Source organism: Rhinopithecus bieti, unplaced genomic scaffold (genome assembly GCF_001698545.2).
Source record: "Rhinopithecus bieti isolate Rb0 unplaced genomic scaffold, ASM169854v2 scaffold_12641, whole genome shotgun sequence".
In the NCBI taxonomy this organism is placed as follows: domain Eukaryota; kingdom Metazoa; phylum Chordata; class Mammalia; order Primates; family Cercopithecidae; genus Rhinopithecus; species Rhinopithecus bieti.
Genome location: NW_016807296.1, coordinates 1,399,773 through 1,410,267, shown reverse-complemented (window position 1 = coordinate 1,410,267; position 10,495 = coordinate 1,399,773). Strand labels below are relative to the sequence as shown.

Below are 10,495 nucleotides of genomic sequence, written 5' to 3'. Positions count from 1 at the left end.
TTGCTTCCTGATCATCAAACAATTAATGTGGTTGTTAAATTTGTTTTGTTTGCAGTAAAATGTACAGTTTACATGTCGTACCATAAACATTCTGTTTACGATATGGAAAGCCCAATACCACATAGCAGTAAATAAATTGGCTAGAGAAACTGCATATGAAAATTTATAATAAAATAGCAATTTCCTGTAATAAACTATAACTTACCAGTTGAGATGGAGATTTAAGGCTTTGGAAAAGCTGAGATGCCAAGAGCAGAAGAGGGTTGATCGCCATTATTTCATTATTTTTCACTGGTTATTCAAGTTGACAGTGTAGACAAGTCAGGTGGAGTAGTAACTATTCAACTCAGAACCCAATACAGATCTTCTGTCATTCTGGTGCTGCTGTAAAAACTTTTGAACAGAAAAGCTTCAGTGATGTGGATATAGTTTTAGGATGAAAAATTTCAAAAGAAAACTTTGCTTGCACTTCCAATTTTAACATTCACATTCTCTTTGTATAATACTATAAGACAAAACAGGTCTTCTGTTTTAAAGGAAAGCTCCTATCTCATTGCCATAACATTTCAGAAAAGTGTTTATTTTTGCATCTACATAGCCCATCTACTACGATCTCTCTCAAAGTGCCAACAAGATCTGCTTCAAATTTCCTTGTAAACCATCAGTGTGCTTTGCAAAATGTTTACATGTGATTTTGACATTCTAGTAATTGTTTCTGAAATGTAATTCAAGATTTATCTCTAGATAACTTTCTTCTAAAATGTGTTACCGTGATTTTAAGATGTAAATATATGTTTTTTTGTAAATAAGCTTTCATTTTAAAAAGTTGTATTGCAAGATATACACATACTCTGATATTTGCCTAGTAAAATTCAAAAGGGTCCCGCTAGAATGGAGTAGCCACATTCCTCCCAGATTCTCCCTCTTACAACTAACAATCCTGGAACAAGATAAAAGCAAAGAATAGAAAAACGCTGAAGTGTGGAAGGAAGAAGGGCTGCCTAGGACTTTTGTAATTTGAGAAAGGAAGACACAGTGCTGAGTTCCCTGGGTCTTTTCAATACAGGTCCTTAATATAAATGCCATGGGGAGCTGCACTACCAACCCACCTTTCTTAAACAAAGCTCCCTATTTGCAAATGTGACGCTCAACGTATATATCTCACTGGTCCTCGCACTACACTTCAACAAGGGAACTACCTACTAAAAAAGAAGCTTACATTGGATCCAGAGTCCCATAATATAAAATGTACAAGATACAACTGAAAATCACTTGTCATAGCAGGTAGGGAGAAAATCACAGTTGAAATGAGAAAAGAGAATCCACACAAACCATCAGAGAAAAAATAGACTGAAAGAATCATAAACACAGTCTTGTGAGACAATAAGTATACAGCTAACGTTTATATCGTAAAGTCTCCGGAAGGACAGGAGAGAGAGTGGAACTAAAAAGTGTTTGAATAAATAATGGCTGAAACCTCTCAAATTTTATGAAAGATATAAACCTACAGATTCCAGAACCTGACTGTGCCACAAATAGTATAATCCCAAAGAAATCCACACCAAGACGAAGCACAATGAAACTTCTGAAGACTAAAAGCAAAAAAATAAATAAAATACATTAAAAGCAACTAGAAAGGAACACATTACTCATAGACAAACATCAACTGAATGAAAGGAACTTGTCACCTGAAACCAAATGCTGAAAAAATTATCAATACTATTCAGCAAAAATATATTTCAGTGATATGATGGGGAAATAAAGGCATTCTCAAAAGAAAAAAAGAAAACTAAGAGAAGTTATAATAACAAGCTTACCTTCCAAGAAGGGCTTAAGGAAACTTCCTAAACAGAAAAGTAATTACAACAGAAGCCTTGGAATTTCAGAAAGCAAAGAATATCATAATAAATAAAATAAGGATAAAATATAATAGGCTCTCTTTTTTTTCATGAGCTTTTAAATCATCTTTGAAGGTTGAGGCAAAAATTATAGTTTGATGTAGTACTCAATGGAGGTAAAAGAAATACTGAAGACAACTGTGATAAGTGACACTTGTATTTAAAATTATCCAGAAAAACTACTAAAATGATTATTCAAACTTATAGACTAAAATACTATAAACAAATCAAGATGCAACCCTAAACAATGTTTAAGTAACATAGGGAAGCAAGTATAAGAGAAACAGAGGAATGAGAAAAAAGGAAACAAACAGAAAATAAATAATAAAGTGGCAGACTTAAATTCCAACAATATCATCAATTACCTAAATTATAAATGGACCAAAGACACCAATTAAAAGACAGATGTTGGCAATGTATTAAAAAAAATCACCCAACTCTATGCTATCTACAAGACATTCACTATGAAACGTAATAACACCAGTAATTTAAAAGTAAAAGAATGAAAAGAGACATAGCATACAAATATTAATAAAAACAAACTAGAAATGACTTTATTAATATGAGACAAAATAAACTTCAGAGGAAAGAAAAGTAGGAGACATTTTATATAATGATAAAAAGATCAATCCACCAGAAATACAAAACCATCCTAAATGGATGATTTTCAGATAACAGAACCTCAAAATATATGAAGCAAAAACTGATAGCATTGAAAGGATAAAATAACAAATCACATTTATAATTCAGGATCTCATCACCTCTTTTTGGCAATTGATAGAACTACTAGAGACAACATCAGCAAGAATACGGAATAATTGAATCAAACAATATTATCCAATCAACATAGTTGGACACCCCACCCCAAAATTACAGAATTCATACATTTTGTTCAAATGCTTTTGGAATACTGACCAAGATAGACCATATCCTAGGCTATAACACAAACAGCAACAAATTTAAAAGAATTGAAACTATATGTAGAATATATTCTCTGACCACCATGGAATCAAACTAGAAATCAGTAACAGAAACATGAGCGATAAATCTTGAAGCATTTGGTATTAGACAATGCACTTCTAAATAATCCTTTGGTCAAAAGGGAATTTTTTAAAAATACGTAAACCTAAATGAAAATGAAAACACATATCAAAATACGTGGGATGTAAAGTAGTACTGGAAGATCTTGCCAGCAAAGTAAAGCAAGAAAAGTAAATAAAAGGCATACAGATTGGAATGCATGATACCATTTACAATCGTTCCCCCCCCAAATAAATACCTATGTATAAATGTCAGAAAACAGGTGCAGGATCTGTATTTGACATTACAAAAGGCTGATGAAAAAAATCAAGCAAGAACTAGAAAAATCAATGTACACACTTGGTTCACAATTGGAAAAGTCCACATAATAAAGATGTCAACTCTCCACTAATTAATGTATAGATTTAATTCAATTGTTTCTCTAAATCCTAGCAAGGACTTTCATAGGTATAGAAACACTTATCTTAACATTTATATGGAAGGCACTAGACAGAAGAAAAAAAAAACGCTTTTGAAAAAAGAATAAAGTGTAAGAATCAGTCTGCATAATGGGACGATTTACTATTTAGTCACTGTGGTATTGCTGGAGGGGATAGACACATAAACACATGGAAAAAATATGTAATCCAGATATAGACCCATACAAGTATAGTCAACTGAATTTTAACAAAGCTGCAAAAGCAAGTCAATGGAGGAAAAGTTTTAAAGTTGCTGGAGAAACTGGAAATATATAGACTTTCAAATGTTAAAAATGAACCTTAATGCAAATCTCACATTTTACATAAAATTAACTAAAAATAGATAGCAGGCATAAGTGTAAAACTCTACAACAACAACAACAACAACAAACAGAGTATTTTTAAGGCCTAGGACTAAGTGAAGAGTTCCAACTGTTATCAAAAGCACAATTCCTAAAAAGTCAACTTGACAAATGGGACCCCATCATAATTCAAAAATTTTACTCTAGAAAAGGCATATGAAGAGGATGAAATGACAAGTTACAGACTGGAAGAAAACATTTGCAAGCCACATATCTAACACAGAATTTATATCTGGAATATATAAAGAACTCTGAAAAATTGAAAGAAAAAAATTAGAAAACGGGCAAAGTCTTCAACAAGCATTTAACTGAAGTTAGGCAGATATTCAACATCATTTGCCATTAGTGAAATGAAAATCAAAACAGTAATGAGATATCACTATATACCTATGAAAGTGGCTAAAACAAAAATAGTGACACCAGCAAGTGCTGACAAGGATGTGGAGATGCATTACTTCATGCATTGCTGCTGGGTTGTAAAATGATACAGCTACTCTGGGAAACATTTTGGCAACTCTTAAAATGAAACAAAAAAACACTAAACATGCAATTCCCCTATGACCTAACAATCATCACACTTACGTATTTTTTTCTGGAGTAATAAAACCTTACATTATACAAAAAAACACAAAACATCAATGACCACAGTAGTTTCATTGTTAGTAGCCAAAAACTGGGAACAACACGAATGTCCTTCAAAGGGTGAATGCTTAACAAACTGGGATGGAAACAAATCCAATACCATGTAATACTACTCAGCAATAGAAAGGAAAGGACTATCTACATGGGACGCCTTCGATGGTTCTCAGGGAATAATGCTGTGTGGAAAAAAAAAAAAAAAAAAAAAGCCAATCTCCAATGAGTACACAATGTATGAGTCTTAATTATATTACATTCTTGAAATGACAGAATCATAGAGATGGAGATCAGTAGTTGCTAGAGGGTAATATACTAGAGAAGGAAGCGCAATGAGTCAGTGAGTATGGCTATGAAAGGTACCACAACCGATCCTTTTGATGGAAATGTTCTTTATCTAGACTGCAGAGGTGACCAAATAAATGTACATATGTGCTAAAATTTTATAGAACTAAATATACAGCCACACAAATGAGCACATATAAGCCTGGTGAAATCTGAATAAGGTTGAGAGACTGTCAAATGCCTTCTCCTGGTTGCGTTATTGTAGTATCGTTATGGAAGATGATACCAATGGGGAAACCGGGTGAAAGGTATACTGAGTTCTCTCTATTATTTCTTATAATTGTATGTGATGCAATAATTACCTCAAAATAAAAGCTTAAAATAAAAGGAATGCTTTTTCCACCAATGCATTAATGAAACATATGCTTATGCATATTAGTTTTAAATATTGTTAGATGCAACACCCTTTTCATATCTTAATAATGCTTCAATCATCACAATATTATAAAAATCTCATTTTGTGATTCTCTCACATTATATATGAATGTATTAAATGCATACATGTAAAAATGTTTTGTATTTTTTACATTTAGATATTTAATCCACCTCATTTATATTCTATACAATATTAAGTATGAATATAGTATAATTTTTCTTCAAATGGATATTATTTTCTGAAACTTCTTACTGAATTGTTTATTCTTTGCCATAATTTGAAGATTCAAATTTTCTTATATCTGTGTGACTCAGCTACTGCACCTACTATTCTGTTACATTAAATTATTTATATTTGCATTTTATATGAGTTAAGACAAGCTAATTATATAATTTTTTCTGTTGTTGCTTAAACAAACACATATACCATCCCACAGTTTTTGTGGGTTAGGAGTCTAGGTACGGCTGAGCCAGGTCCTCTGACTATAATCAAAGTGCCACCAGGGCTCAGCTCTCATCTGGAGGCTTAATAAACATAAGCTTATGATCAAAACATCACGAAACATGAGGAACTAAAATGCACTGAATGAGGGCTATCTGAAAAAAAAGAAAAAAAAACACAGTAAATTCAGACTGCACAAAACTATATAGATCGGATTTTGGGATACATAATATACAACATTCTGATTGGCAAGCAGTTTAGGTAAACATTGTATATAGGAGCAAAGCAGATTAAAATGTATGAAGACAAGCAGTTTAAAGGCTATTCTCTGGTGCATAACAGTGCCTGGCTTCTGGTTGATACTTGGGGCAGGCTATGTTCCCAGTAGGGAGGTAGAACGAATTTCTGTAGAGAATGAGGGGGGAAAAAAAAGAGTAGGACTAGTCTAAACACAAAAAGACTGTACTGTACAGGACATAGGATGCACATTTTATCAGGAAAGACTGTCAGGACACAAGCACATGTCAGCATTTGTAAAAAGATGGGAGCTCTAAAGAACAACAGCAGAAAATAATGTATAAGCTTTGGTCCAAACTGACAGAGCAAGCTAACCTTTCTGATAAATCAATGCTGATTCCCAAGACACAGAGCTTGAAGTATATTAGTCTGGCTTAAATCAAGATTAGTTTAATTTTTTATTGTTGTTTGGCCATTTTCTCTTCATTGTGAATGTTTCGGTAACATGCCATTTTGTAACTTAGTCTCCTAGGTTTCCGTATAAATCTCTCAAATTCAAAAAAAGCAAATCTGGACCAATATTTCTTTATAAACTTCATATATATTTGAGAATTTTAAAAGTTAACAAACCAGTTAAATATTTATACTACTATTTAAAAATATGCTAACAATCACTATTGTTATTTTAAATGAAATATACTCACAGTGAACAAATGTAGTTTGTAATTGTCACTGGATTTTCTAACAAATGCTTAAAATTTTAGAACTTGAGTATCTCATTGCTCCCTGTTTATCAATGCATCACACTCTCATATTAACTATTTGCCAAGATTATAATTAATAACTTTATACAAGTAATTTACAGCAGATTGATTATGAGTAATTTTTATTTTATAACAGAGCAGCCCTTTAGTATATTTTATAATTCATTAAAAGTATGATAAAACATAATGTAAAATATATTTTTCCATATAAAGAAAATGTTAGAAATGGGCTGGTAGTCTTGAATATTCCGCTAGCTGTGATGACCTCATTTGAGTGATAAATTGTTAAGATTAGCTCTCTAATTCATTATAGTCAATTCTTTTGAAAATTGTAATAGATATTTCAGTGAATTAGAGAATTAATCTAAGAATCTGCCAAACAAGCTAACCTGATAGTTTGAAGCTTTCCTGAATATAATGTAATTTTAAACTAAGAGAGATCATATCCCATGAGCAACAAATTGAGATACTCTGTGTAACTTAATTTTGAATGGTAATTATATTAATGAAATAAGATTTTAAAAGTATTTCAAATCCATACATTCCTATAAAAAATTGTTTAATCAACCCACTAAAACAGGGGTTAGTTTAATTTTCTAAATTTCATAAAATGCTTGTCTTTAATAAATACTTATCAGAAACAAAGCGGTAAGTCCTTCCTAATCTAGTCATTGAAACTACACTTCCTTCTGTGCCATCAGGGCAAAAGCCCACAGGTCTATTTATCTTATTCGTGCAGTGTATCTTATAAATAATCAAAAGAACTTGCTACAGGTTATTTAGAGAATTCAAATGACTAATGAAAGAATAAAATATGAAGGGTGTATTTGTGAAATTCAGGATGGCGTTATGTGGTTATGTTCGGAACAAAGGCACTATGCAGTTTCTGACTCTAGGAGGCCAAATAAGAAGTTGCAGTGGGTCCGAAACATCACAGTTTTCAGCATACAAAATAAATCATTTACATAAATAAGCAGGGTTGCATGGGCCAGGTTAGTAAGTGTGTGTGTGTGTGTGTGTGTGTGTGTGTGTGTGTGTGTAGGAGCTTATGTGTTGGGTAAGTAGAGCTGAAAGGAGAGGATGGTTAAATATTTCTCTTATATGGAGTATTCATGCTATTCTAATGCCTCTATTAAAACTTCATTATGTGACTTCAGGCTGCAAAAATAGTTATATATCTAGGCAAGTGAGCACCAAGCACAAAATTTCACATCATATTCAAGAACACATTCATTTTTGTGTCTGTTCAACTTGGGTCTCTTAAGGATCTTCCCTGAGCTGGACAAAAATTAACCAAACTACACAAGACAAGCACCCCCTGGTGGATGCTGTGTGTTTCCTGCACTTAGAACAGTACTTACACCATATAGTATCTGAGTCCGAAAACGTCTCCTGCTTTCTCTACCTAATAACGTTATGCCTTCCCCCTTAGTTCTTGCTAGGAATTAGAAAGATAAACCATAGATTGGAGCTGAGGGTTGGTTCTCTAGAACTGAATAAGAACCATTATAGGAAATCCAATGTGGGAAGAGTTTGTGGGAAAGATTTGTACCATAGTCCAAAAGAAAGATCCAAAATCACTAGAGAAACCAAATGTAAAGGCCAATACATTAATAATAGGCAAAATAATTACAATGAACACTTATTAAATGCCTTAATAAATGTTCTTTACCTTAGCAATCAAATTAACACCATAACAATCTTATTAAGAACTATTATTCTCCTTCTATGTATTTTTTTTCAGATGAGGAAGGCATCAAGGTAGCAAAAAGAATATCTTGCTCGAGGACAAACAGTTAATATGCGGCAGATCTGGTATTTGCACAATACAGAGCCTGATTCTAGAGTCTGTCATGTGGCAGCAGCAATACATATTTCTTTTAAAGACAAACTACTTTTTAAGCAATCTCATTAATAAAAATTATATGCCAAAAAAAAGGTGGTGTTTAAGGTACCTGGCAAGCTACAGGAACTTTTGAATACATTTAGTTGTATGATGGTCTTGTGTCTCTGAAACAAAAGAAATATTAATGATTATAACATGTTTTTCAGGAGCTAAAATAGTTGAAAAACTTCAAAGTTGTAACCCTGTGCAACACAGCTAAAATCACTGTGACGAGAATCTGCATGAGCTCAAAATACACGCAATGTGGCCAGCAATTAAAACCCTTGATAGTTGCCTATAAAGAATCAGTCTCAGTGATAGCACAAGGCTGAATCTCACAGTTTCCCCTGTTACTCCTGAAATGTCATATCTAGGCAGTGGTTGTACTCTTGCCCAGTACATGCAGAAGGAGTACCTGCATGTTTCTTGAACACCAAAGTACACATATATCCATTCTACCTCGCAATGTGCTCGCTTTGGTGATGTCAATTGGCAAGGCATCAATGTTGCTTTTTATTTCTTCCTCTTTGGAAGTGACTCTTTCCATGGTAATGAACAGCAGAAAATGTCATGAGCTGTGTCTCCCACAGACTAATTATATTCAGTAGTTTGGGGCCATTCATCTTGAGATGCCTACTCAAAAATGTGTCACGAACGGCATCATTCCCATGTTGCCCTGGTAGTAGATCCTTCTTCCTCAAGGCAGAGCCACTAACAGGTATATTCCACAAATCATCTGTGCAAGTATGTCAAATGTAAAGGCAAGGAGAGCCAAAAATGTTCTTGAAATATCCTCAAAGGAAGACACAGAAGGGACTGCTCAGTTATCACCTTCCCATACTAAGATATTATAAGGATCACATACGCAGGTCTTCATACAAATTGACACCCCGCATGATAACAATGTATTGCATCTGTATAAGGGAAATAGATCTTGAGGGAACAGTTTCCAATTCCTTAAAATCTGTGGCACAATGGTGACGTGAGAACCCTCCTGTAAATTGAAGGGTATGGTATCGATATGCACAGATAAGTATTTTTTGACATGTATTTCTTCCCTCTCCCAACAGACTGGGATGCAGTTTTCCTCAGTAAACACAGTGGTCATTGGAAACAGTGATTAGAGAATGCTAGTTGTATTATAAGCAGGAGGTTCTTGATACCAGAATGCCAGAAAAAAAATAGCTGGCAAAGATACAGATACTACAGAGAAAATCAGAGTAAGTTACATTACACAGGTGGTCCTAAGCTAATGGGTCAATTACTTGTGTTTGTTGTTTTCTTTTTGTTGAGACAGATTCTTACTCTGCCACCCATACTGGAGTGCAGTGGTGCGATCATTTCTCACTGCATCTCTACCTCCTAGGCTCAAATGATCCACCCACCTCAGCCTCCCTAGTAGCTGGGACCACAGGTACGTGTCCAACACAACTGGCTAATTTTTTTTTTTTTTATAGAGATGAGGTCTCCTCTATGTTTCCCAGGCTAGTCTCAAACTCCTAGACTCAACAGATCCACCTGCCTCAGCCTCCCAAAGTGCTGGGATTACAGTTGTGAGCCATCACACCTGACCGTGGGTCAATTATTGAACATTCTACAGCAAAAGTCAACAAGTAGAAAATAGAAGAATGAAATGCAGACTAAGAAGAAAGTAAAGGGCAAGGGTCCAGGAGAAAGATTGTAAAGACAGAGTTCAGAATTTGTAATTAGGCAAAGATGGTACCAAAGCAGAAAGAGTATGGAAATAAAGGATGTCCAAAATTATCAAGGAATCTAGTATTTTGTTAGCTCACATTAGAGGAGTGTAAGTGCATGTTACCTGAGCATGTCAAGTATATATATTATATATTATTATATATAAATATATATTACATGTTATATATATAATATGTATATATTTGAATGAGATTGCCAAGGGAATAACCAAAGATAGAGTTTAAAAAGAGGGATGAGAATGAGCCATAACATTGTAACATCCCAGAAAGAGGAAGAGAACCTTGGAAATAATCAGAGGAGAAATGAGTTGTGAGGTATGGAGTAAGCCAGGTGAGG

At 33.9% G+C, this 10,495-nt stretch overlaps 1 long non-coding RNA gene across 1 annotated transcript in view; it reads right to left on the bottom strand.

The window, feature by feature from the left end:
• Positions 1 to 211: 211 nt before the first annotated feature.
• Positions 212 to 10,495, bottom strand: part of LOC108535215 (uncharacterized) — a 40,359-nt gene continuing 30,075 nt past the window's right edge. The window contains exons 3-4 of the long non-coding RNA XR_001887165.1: positions 8,514 to 8,568; positions 212 to 393 (exon numbers count right to left, since the gene is read on the bottom strand). This is a non-coding gene — a long non-coding RNA (uncharacterized LOC108535215). The remainder of the gene's footprint in view (positions 394 to 8,513; positions 8,569 to 10,495) is intronic.